The sequence below is a fragment of the Trachypithecus francoisi genome, unplaced genomic scaffold (assembly GCF_009764315.1).
Source record: "Trachypithecus francoisi isolate TF-2019V2 unplaced genomic scaffold, Tfra_2.0 Lachesis_group11, whole genome shotgun sequence".
In the NCBI taxonomy this organism is placed as follows: Eukaryota; Metazoa; Chordata; class Mammalia; order Primates; family Cercopithecidae; genus Trachypithecus; species Trachypithecus francoisi.
Genome location: NW_022681456.1, coordinates 65,379,852 through 65,389,129, shown reverse-complemented (window position 1 = coordinate 65,389,129; position 9,278 = coordinate 65,379,852). Strand labels below are relative to the sequence as shown.

The 9,278-nt window shown below is 44.7% G+C and overlaps 1 protein-coding gene across 2 annotated transcripts in view; it reads left to right on the top strand.

The window, feature by feature from the left end:
- Window positions 1-8,312: 8,312 nt before the first annotated feature.
- RAP1B (RAP1B, member of RAS oncogene family) overlaps window positions 8,313-9,278 on the top strand; it is a 46,922-nt gene continuing 45,956 nt past the window's right edge. Inside the window, exon 1 of one of the 2 annotated variants that reach the window (XM_033221334.1) lies at window positions 8,313-8,516. The gene's annotated coding sequence lies outside the window, so the exon portion shown is untranslated. Of the gene's footprint in view, window positions 8,526-9,278 lie in introns of both variants that reach the window. The other variant, XM_033221335.1, reaches the window with a different exon arrangement.

The window sequence follows — 9,278 nt, the reverse complement described above, 5'->3', positions numbered from 1 at the left end:
AGCTGGTCCGCTCAACCACTACTCTATATTACTTCCATTTTGATGCATGACCTATTTTAAATCCTTTTAAAAGGTCTATATTATAAACATTGTTATGTGCATTTTAAAGACTAATAAAAAGGCCAGGCATAGTGGCTCACGCCTCGAATCCCAACATATTGGGAGGCCAAAGCAGGAGTATTACTCAAGCCTAGGAGTTTGAAACCAGCCTGGGCAGTATAGTGAGACCCCTGTCTCAACAACAACAAAAAAATTTAAACATTTAGTGGGGCACAGTAGTGCCTGCCTGTAGTCCAGCTACTCAGGAGGCTAAGGTGGGAGGATTCCTGGAGCCAAGGAGGTTGAGGCTGCAGTTAGCCGTGATCATGCCACTGCACTCCAGCCTGGCCGACAGAGCAAGACCCTGTCTTGAAATTTAAAAAAGAATAAAGATTAATAAAGAGAAACTTGCAAAGGCTAAATAACTGCCAGAAGTCACAAATCCACTATGATTAATTTGGAGACTCTAACCAAGATTAGAAAGACCTCCCTCTATATTTGATTCTAATCTGTAATGCCTGGCAGTATAGTAGGTACAAAGAAGTTTAAGATACAGTTTCAGTTTTTGAGGATCTCAGAATGGAAAGAAGACAATAGCAACTTAAGTAAGGCAATGTATGATTAGTGCCAAATAAGTGGTACAAACAACAATTATTAGGGAAATTCAGAGAAGGAAGGGGCCACCGGGTCTTGAAGAATGACTAAGATTTAGATAAATACAGAATAGAAGAAATTTTCTCATCTTTATAATGGGTCATTAAAACCTACCTCTTGGAATTTGATAAATATTATTGAGATATGTGACTCATACACAGGACCTGGCCATAACTGGAACCAGAAGCTACATACTATCCTAATAATAAGGTCCCAAGAAATGCTTAACTTGAGCATGTTGGGCATATTAGCTGTTTGCTTTGGGGATTGCCCAGATTCTGCAAGTATACGTGGTTTTTGAAGATTTTCTTAATTTAAAATTTCTTTTGAAAATTTCATAATAGGGTATATTGTATGAAGTTGATTTTTCCAATCGTTTTGTGCTTTTAACACTCATTTACATGATGGCTCTGGTAATGCCATTTTCATTTTTATGGTTTTTCTCAGCTAAGGCTTGAGATGGGGAAATTTTAAGTATAATCTGTTCCTTACATCACAGACCTTAGCAGTGACAAAATTAGAGGGCTGTTAGATTTATTTAATGTGGTGTAGGCAGGTTTGGTGGTCAAGCCCACAACTGCTGAAACTGAGTATAGACAGAATTTGAAATATATCTTGAGAAAAATAAGCAGTTATGACAGTTATTACACAGAGTAGAAACATGCCAAGCTGCTTCATTTTTCTTATATATAAGTGCATGGTTTCCCCAAACAGAAATCTTAGAGGAACACAAACTATCCTAGGAGAGTATGAGTTCTGAGTTGTTTTCTCATAATAGCAATGGTCTAATATGCTCTTACCTGGTCTCCTGTGTGATTAAGTGGTAGAATTTATAAAATAACTGCATTGAGTTTGGAATGCAGTCTTTGACCAAGAAAATAGAATGAAACTACTGAAGATGTATTTTTTTCTTTTTCTTGCTTTTTTTTTTAAAGCAGCTGTCTACAAACTAATAACTAGAGATGTAAGCCATGTATTTTTTATCTTTTTCATCTAATAAGCAGTCTTCTTATTCTTTTCAACTTCCCAACCCAGCCACTCAGGGTGTTGCAAAGGTACAGAACTGTATTTATATACCATACTATATACACATACATAGATTTATATAATGCATGCATACACACACACACAACAGAGGGAAAAGCTAGTAAGTGCCTTGAAAGGATCAAATTCAATATTGTTAATTTGTAAATGAAATAATATACTAATGTCTAATGTTAAGGAACATTAATGTTACTGATAACCATGATAAATTGGAAGTTAAATGTTTACATTGATAATCATTAACTGTCAGTTAGGAAAATTACAAATTTGGGTCTTTTAAAAATCCAATTTTGGATCTGCAATAAGACTGCCACTCATATGGACTTTTTAAAATGAAACCAATGAAGCATAGATGTTATTCCTTAAATGTAAAACTTTCGGCCAGGCGCAGTGACTCACGTCTGTAATCCCAACACTTTGGGAGGCTGAGCTGGGTGGATCACCTGAGGTCAGGAGTTTGAGACCAGCCTGGCCAACATGGTGAAACCCTGTCTCTACCAAAAATACAAAAATTAGCCAGGCGTGGTGGTGCATGCTTGTAATCCCAGCTACTTGGGAGGCTGAGGCAGGAGAATGGCTTAAACCCAGGGAGGTGGAGGCTGCAGTGAGCCGAGATTGTGCCACTGCACTCCAGCCTGGGCAAGAGTGAAACTCTGTCTCCAAAAAAAAAAAAAAGGGAAACTTTTAAGGAGCTAAATAATATGAAAAATTAGAAATACTGTTATCAGGTTAAATAGTTAAGGACACTATTAATTCACTTTCTCTAAAAGGGGAAAAACTTGCTTTCAGCTTCTTCTTGTCCCAGAGACTGAGACATTGCTATTTCCTATACACTATTTTACAACAGTTCTGTAAGGCAGATGTTACCATCCCATGTTATAGATGAGGAAACTAACATTCAACATGGTTATGGGATTTTTCCAAGACCACTAGGCTAATAAGCAGTGGAGCTGGACTCTGATTCTCACCCTCTCCACTATTGCACACCAGCTTAGGAAAAGAAAACTCAGCAAATGTATCTTAAATGCCTATTATGTCGAAAGCAACAAATAGATCTCAAATGACTATTATGTGGAAAGCACTAAGCTGTATTTCTTACAAAGATAGGAAATATAATCGGCACAGTGGCTCACACCTGTAATCCCAGCACTTTGGGAGTCTAAGGTGGGAGGATCGCTTGAACCAGGAGTTTAAGACCAGCCTAAGCAATATGGTGAGACCCCTGTGTCTACAAAAAATAGAAAAATTAGCTGAGCATGGTGGCACATGCCTGTAGTCCCGGCTACTTGGGAGGCTGAGGCAGAGGATTGATTGAGCCTGGGAGGTGGAGGCTGCAGTGAGCCATGATCATGCCACTGCACTCCAGCCTGGGCAACAGTGAGCCCCTGTCTCAAAAAAAGAAGTGTATATATATATATATAGAGAGAGAGAGAGAGAGAGAGAGAATATATATATATATAGAGAGAGAGAGAGTGAGAGAGCAGGAAAGGAAAGGAAAGAAAGAAAATCCTGATCTTATAAGAAATATACATACACACATACACATTCTGATCTAGATTTTATCTTCTAGTATAGGCAGGACCAGTTACATAATTTGTGGGACCCAGTACAAAATGAAAATTCAAGCTTCTTATTCAAAAAGTTATTGAAAACATCAAGATGGCCAGGCACGGTGGCTCACGCCTGTAATCCCAGCACTTTGGGAGGCTGAGGCGGGCGGATCACTTGAGGCCAGGAGTTTGAGACCAGACTGGTGAACATGGTGAAATCCTGTCTCTACTAAAAATACAAAACATTAGCCAGGCATAGTGGTGGGCGCCTGTAATCCCAGCTACAAGGGAGGCTGAGGCAGGAAAATCGCTTGAACCCAGGAGGCAGAGGTTGCAGTGAGCTGAGATCACACCTCTGTACTCCAGCCTGGGCAACAGAGCAAGACTCCATCTCAAAAACAAACAAACAAAAAAATCAAGATAGTGACATTAGAGCATTAAACCAATCATGGAACCCTTCTAAGTACAGGGCTCTGTACAACTGCATGCCTGGGGCATATGCCTGTGAAACTGGCCCTGAGTACAGGGCTCAGCGAACTATAGCCTAGTGGCCACATCCAGGCTGCCCCCGTTTTTGTGCACTTATAAGCTAAGAACAATTTTGACATTTCTTTTCTTTTTGAGACAGGGTCTTACTCTGTCACCAGGGCTGGAGTGTAGTGGCATGATCATAGCTCACTGTAACTTTGAACTCGACTTGTGCTTAAGCCATCCTCCTACCTCAGCCTCCCAAGTAGCTGGGACTACAGGCATGTGCCACCACGGCTAGCTAATTTTACATTCTTTTTGTAGAAACAAGGTCTTACTTGTTACTATGTTGCCCAGGCTGGTCTCCAGCTCTTGAGGTACAAGTGATCCTCCCACCTCAGCCTCCCAAAGCACTGGGATTACAGACGTGAGCCACCACACTTAGCCGATTTTCACATTTTTAAATGGTTAAAAGAAAAAAAAAAAGAATATTTTGTGACACGTTAAAATTACTTGAAAATCAAATTTTAGTGTCCATAAATAAAGTTTAATTAGAATATAGCCAGGTCTATTCTGTATGTATTATCTATGGCTGCTTTTGTCCCACAATTGCAGAGTTGAGTGGTTGCAACAGAGACCACCTGTCTGGCCCACAAAGCCTAAAATATTTGCTATCTGGCCCTTGATAGAAAAAGTTTGCAAATCCCTATTCATAGGAAGGTCAAACACAAGTGACAAAGGAAAGCAGCAATAAAATGTTTCCGGGATTCAAAAGAGAAGAGAACACATAAGGTTAGAAGTGTCAGAAAAGAAGCTCTTTTTCTTTTTTTTTTTTTTTGAGACGGAGTCTCACTCTGTAGCCCAGGCTGGAGTGCAGTGGTGTGCTCTCCACTCACTGTAACCTCCGCCTCCCGGGTCCGGTTCAAGCAGTTCTTCTCTCTCAGCCTCCCGAGTAGCTGGGATTACAGGCATATGCCACTACACCCAGCTAATTTTTGTATTTTTAGTAGAGACGGGGTTTCACCATGTTGGCCGGGCTGGTCTTGAACTCCTGGCCTCAAGTGATACGCCCGCCTCTGCCTCCCAAAGTGCTGGGATTATAGGCCACTGCACCCGGTCAAGAAGTTCATTCTTAAGAGAAAGTAGATAAACCTAGAATAATGGGCAAGGTATTTCCAGAATGAGATGGAATGGGAAGGGGCATTCCAGGCAGAGGAAATCATTCACCTATGCACAACAGAGAGATGGGGAAGCAAATTATTTGGGCAAGATGGAAAGTCCACTGTCCATTCTGACTGTAAATCAGTTTTAAGTGAAAGAAAAAAGTGAGACACAGGGATTTTAATTTTATTTTGGTAGAATAGGGGAGTAATTGAAGGCTCTTTGAAGAAGGGTGTGACTTGCTTGGTATGCTTTAAGATAATCATCTGGCAACAATGTGTAGAATGGATCACAGCAGGAACAGACTGGGGGCCACCAGGCTGCAAAGGTCCTGGAGATGAGTTGTGCCAACCTAAATTTGGCAACTAAAAACCATACTGAAAACCACACTAAATTTGGCAACTAAAGACCATACTAAAAGTATGGTCTTAGTTGAAATGGAAAAGAGGAAACACAATGAAAGACCTCGTAGAATTACTGTCTAATAGATATGCCAATTGATGGATTATTTAAGAAAAGCAGAGAGCTAAGTGTCAGGCTTGAAGATTGGGTAATTTAAAAGATGGTGATACCAATTTACAAAGGAAAAGGAAAAGAAACTGGTTTGGTTACAAAGACGATGAGTTCAGTTTGCACACATGACCAGTGCAAATTGCCAGTGGAATATCCTGGAGAAGAAGTCAAGGAAATAAATAGGAAAAGAGGCTCAAACTAAAAAGTGAGTTCAGTTCTAAGAGATACAGATTATGGTATTCTCTGCATAGTGATAACAGTTTAATACGAATACAATGATTTCCAGTCTAATAAGAGAAAATGTGTTTTTAATTAAATAGATTATTTTACACGTTCTCTCAAACTCTAAAAATTCTAGCTTCCATTTTCTAAAACCAATTTCTTTCTGCAAAAAAAAAAAAAAAAAAAAAAAAAAAACAATTGCCCAAAGGACAAAGAGTTTTTCTTAAAAAAAGAAAGAAAAAGCACAGTGTTCCCAGGTAACACTTCTGTGAGCTCAAAATTTCAGACTTTCAGTTATCAAATTTTTATGCAATAATTGAAGTTAGTAAAGTCAAATTTATTTGTAATTCACTCATTCATTGAGAAGTTACAATAATTCCAACGGACTGCTCTGAAATTTGCCTTTGCAACTTTCATTTAAAAAGGGTTTTCTGTGGCTCAAGCCTGTAATCCCAGCACTTTGGGAGGCCGAGACGGGCGGATCACGAGGTCAGGAGATCGAGACCATCCTGGCTAACACGGTGAAACCCCGTCTCTACTAAAAAATACAAAAAACTAGCTGGATGAGGTGGCGGGCGCCTGTAGTCCCAGCTACTCGGGAGGCTGAGGCAGGAGAATGGCATAAACCCGGGAGGCAGAGCTTGCAGCGAGCTGAGATCCGGCCACTGCAGTTCAGCCTGGGCGACAGAGCGAGACTCCGTCTCAAAAAAAAAAAAAAAAAAGTTTTCTGAAAGAATGGATGTAAAGTGTTCTCATAAAAAAATGCTAACTCAAGGCCAGGCGCAGTGGCTCATGCCTGTAATCCTAGCACTTTGGGAGGCCGAGGGAGGCGGATCACCTGAGGTCAGGAGCTCCATACCAGCCTGACCAACATGGAGAAACCCCATCTCTACTAAAAATACAAAATTAGCCAGGCGTGGTGGTGTATGCCTGTAATCCCAGCTACTGGGGAGGCTAAGGCAGGAGAATCGCTTGAACCCGGTGAGGCTGAGGTTGCGGTGAGCCGAGATCACGCCATTGTCCTCCAGCCTGGGCAACAAGAGCGAAACTCTGTCTCAAAAAAAAAAAAAAAAAAAAGCTAACTCAGCCGGCGCGGTTAGTCACACCTGTAATCCCAGCACTTTGGGGGGCTGAGGCGAGCACATCACCTGAGGTCAGGAGTTCGAGACCAGCCTGGCCAACATGGCGAAATCCCATCTCTACTAAAAAGTAGCTGGGCGTGGTGGCGTGCGCCCATCATCCCAGCTACTCGGGAGGCTGAGACAGGAGAATCACTTGAACCTGGGAGGCGGAAGTTGCAGTGAGCCAAGATAATGCCACTACACTCCAGCCTGGGTGACAGAGCAAGACTCTCAAAAAAATAAATAAATAAAAAATAACTCTGTGAGGTAATATGTTAATTAGCTAGATTAACCATTCCATAATGTATACATTACTTGAAACGATCATGTTGTATACACAATAAATGCAGACAGTAAATAAGTTTTTAAAAAATATTTTTCTGAGGAAATAGAAATTATCGAAGTAGGTAATATATTCAATTAACCTAAATTGTAAAACATTGTAAAACACAGAACTGTTATAATTCATTCTCATCTATTCGTTTAACTCAGGTTAGCTTAGTTTTGAATCACTACATATTCTTAAAAGGAGTGAAATTAGTCACATTCCATTTATCTTCCAAATTTATCAACCTTTATTTAGACTTATTTCAAGAATAATTTGTACAGGGCCTAATTAAATTATGAACCAAGAAAATTAGTCTTAAATGATCCTCAAGCCCCACTTTTTCCTGCACTTTGCTCTCTTAATCTCTTCGCCCATCAAAACTGCTTCAAGAAAAAGTTCTGATAAGTTTCTTGTACTAAGAGTAAGAATGGTAAGTTCCCGTGTTAAGTTCCCGCCCTTTTTGGAACGAGGCATTTTGGAACAGAAAGTGTTTTCTGGTGCCCTGAAGTCACACAATAAACCTACCTGCCTATGGGTAATCCTGTGAAGTGAATGAAGCGTGCAGGCCACGCATTGAAATACGCAATTTATTTTAGTTATATAAATGGCGTTGGTTTAGGTGCAGGGTACAAACTTATTTGGAAATCATAGTTTTGATAACTGCGTTTGGTAGGGTAATTTGGAAAGAGTTCGCCCCAGTTAAGACACCAATGGATGAAATACTTGTCAATCCCGGAGAAAAGGCATCTCAAGAATGGAAAGATTTGCTGGCTCGGGCTCCCTCGGGGAGTTCTAGGTGTAGGAACTGCGCGCTCTCCGTTACTTCTCCGTTACTGCCCAGCACAAAGGACGACGCGAACGAATACCAACAGACTGGACGAGTCGGTGACTACAGTTTGCATTAAGAGGCGGCGCTTTTTGGGTTTCGGAGGGTTCCACTGGAACCTACGAGGGTCAGGAACACAGACGCGCGGATTCCGCCCACCAGACAGCCTGGGGATGCGAGCCCGAAGGCGCGGCGCAGCTAGAGAGAACCTTGGCATTCAGGTCTCCCAGAGGCAGCTAAGGGGCCCATAGGCAGGGCCTGCGATCCGGCTGCGCCGCAGGCCGGCGAGAGACCGGCGCTGGGGACCCGACGCGCGGCAGCCCGGCCCCCTCGATTCCCCCTCGCCCCGCCCCCTAGGGCCCGCCCCTTCCCGGGCCGCGCACCCGCGCGCCCCGCCCGCGGGCGGAAGCTGGAGCGAGGCTGAACGCCTGACGTCAAGGCGACATCGCCAAACCTCGCCCAGAGTCAGGCGTGTAAACCAGCCGGAGCGGCGGCGGCAGCAGCGGCAGGACCGCCGTGGCGCCGAGAGTAGCGACCCGGAGGGAGCGCGGGGCGACGCTGGCTGCGGGGACCCGGTGACAGCGTGAGAGGTTCGCAGAGTGAGTGCGTGGCCGCTGAGGGAAGCGGCGGCGGCGGCCGCGCGGGGCGGGGGCCGGGCGCCGGCTGAGGGGAGCGGATGGGGTGCGGCGAGGCGCGGGCCGGGCGCGGCGGTCAGGGGCCCCGGCGGCGGCAGCCCCTCGGCGCGCGGCAGGTGGCGCGAGGGCCAGGCGCCCGGCCAGCTAGCGCGCTGCCTTGCGGGGCGAGGAGGAGCCGCCGCCGCCGCCGCCGCCGCGGGGGAACAGCGCGCTTTGCGGAAGGGGTCAAATGTCTGAAATATGGCGGAGGAAGTGAGAGCCCGAGGACCCCCCCACCCGCCCGCTCTCTTCAGCCCTCGGCAGCCGCAGCTTCTCCCGCCGCCCTCCTTTCCTCGCCGTCTCCCCCGAAGACTCGCTCCCCGCCCCGAGTCCCCTCGCTTGTCGCCTGGGTTCCCTCCGTGGTATGGGTGGAAGTTAGAACGGAAACCATAAAGTTGTCCTTTGCGAAGACCCAGCTTCCCCTAGCCCCGAGCTAGGGCGAGGAGCCTTCGGGGGAAACCACTCCCCGGCGCCCGGCGGGCTTGAGCCTGACAGGGAAAAAGTTTGCCTGAAACGGGGCTGGCTTGCTCCATTTGTTGCGGGAAGTGGCAGGAGGAAGGCAGCGGAGGGAGCCCCACCTAGTCTGGCAGCAGCCACCGTGCAGAGAAAAACTGTTAAAGGGGCCTTTCCCTTCGTCAGCAAGAGGAAATCTCTTTATCTTACAGAGGGAGAGAAAAT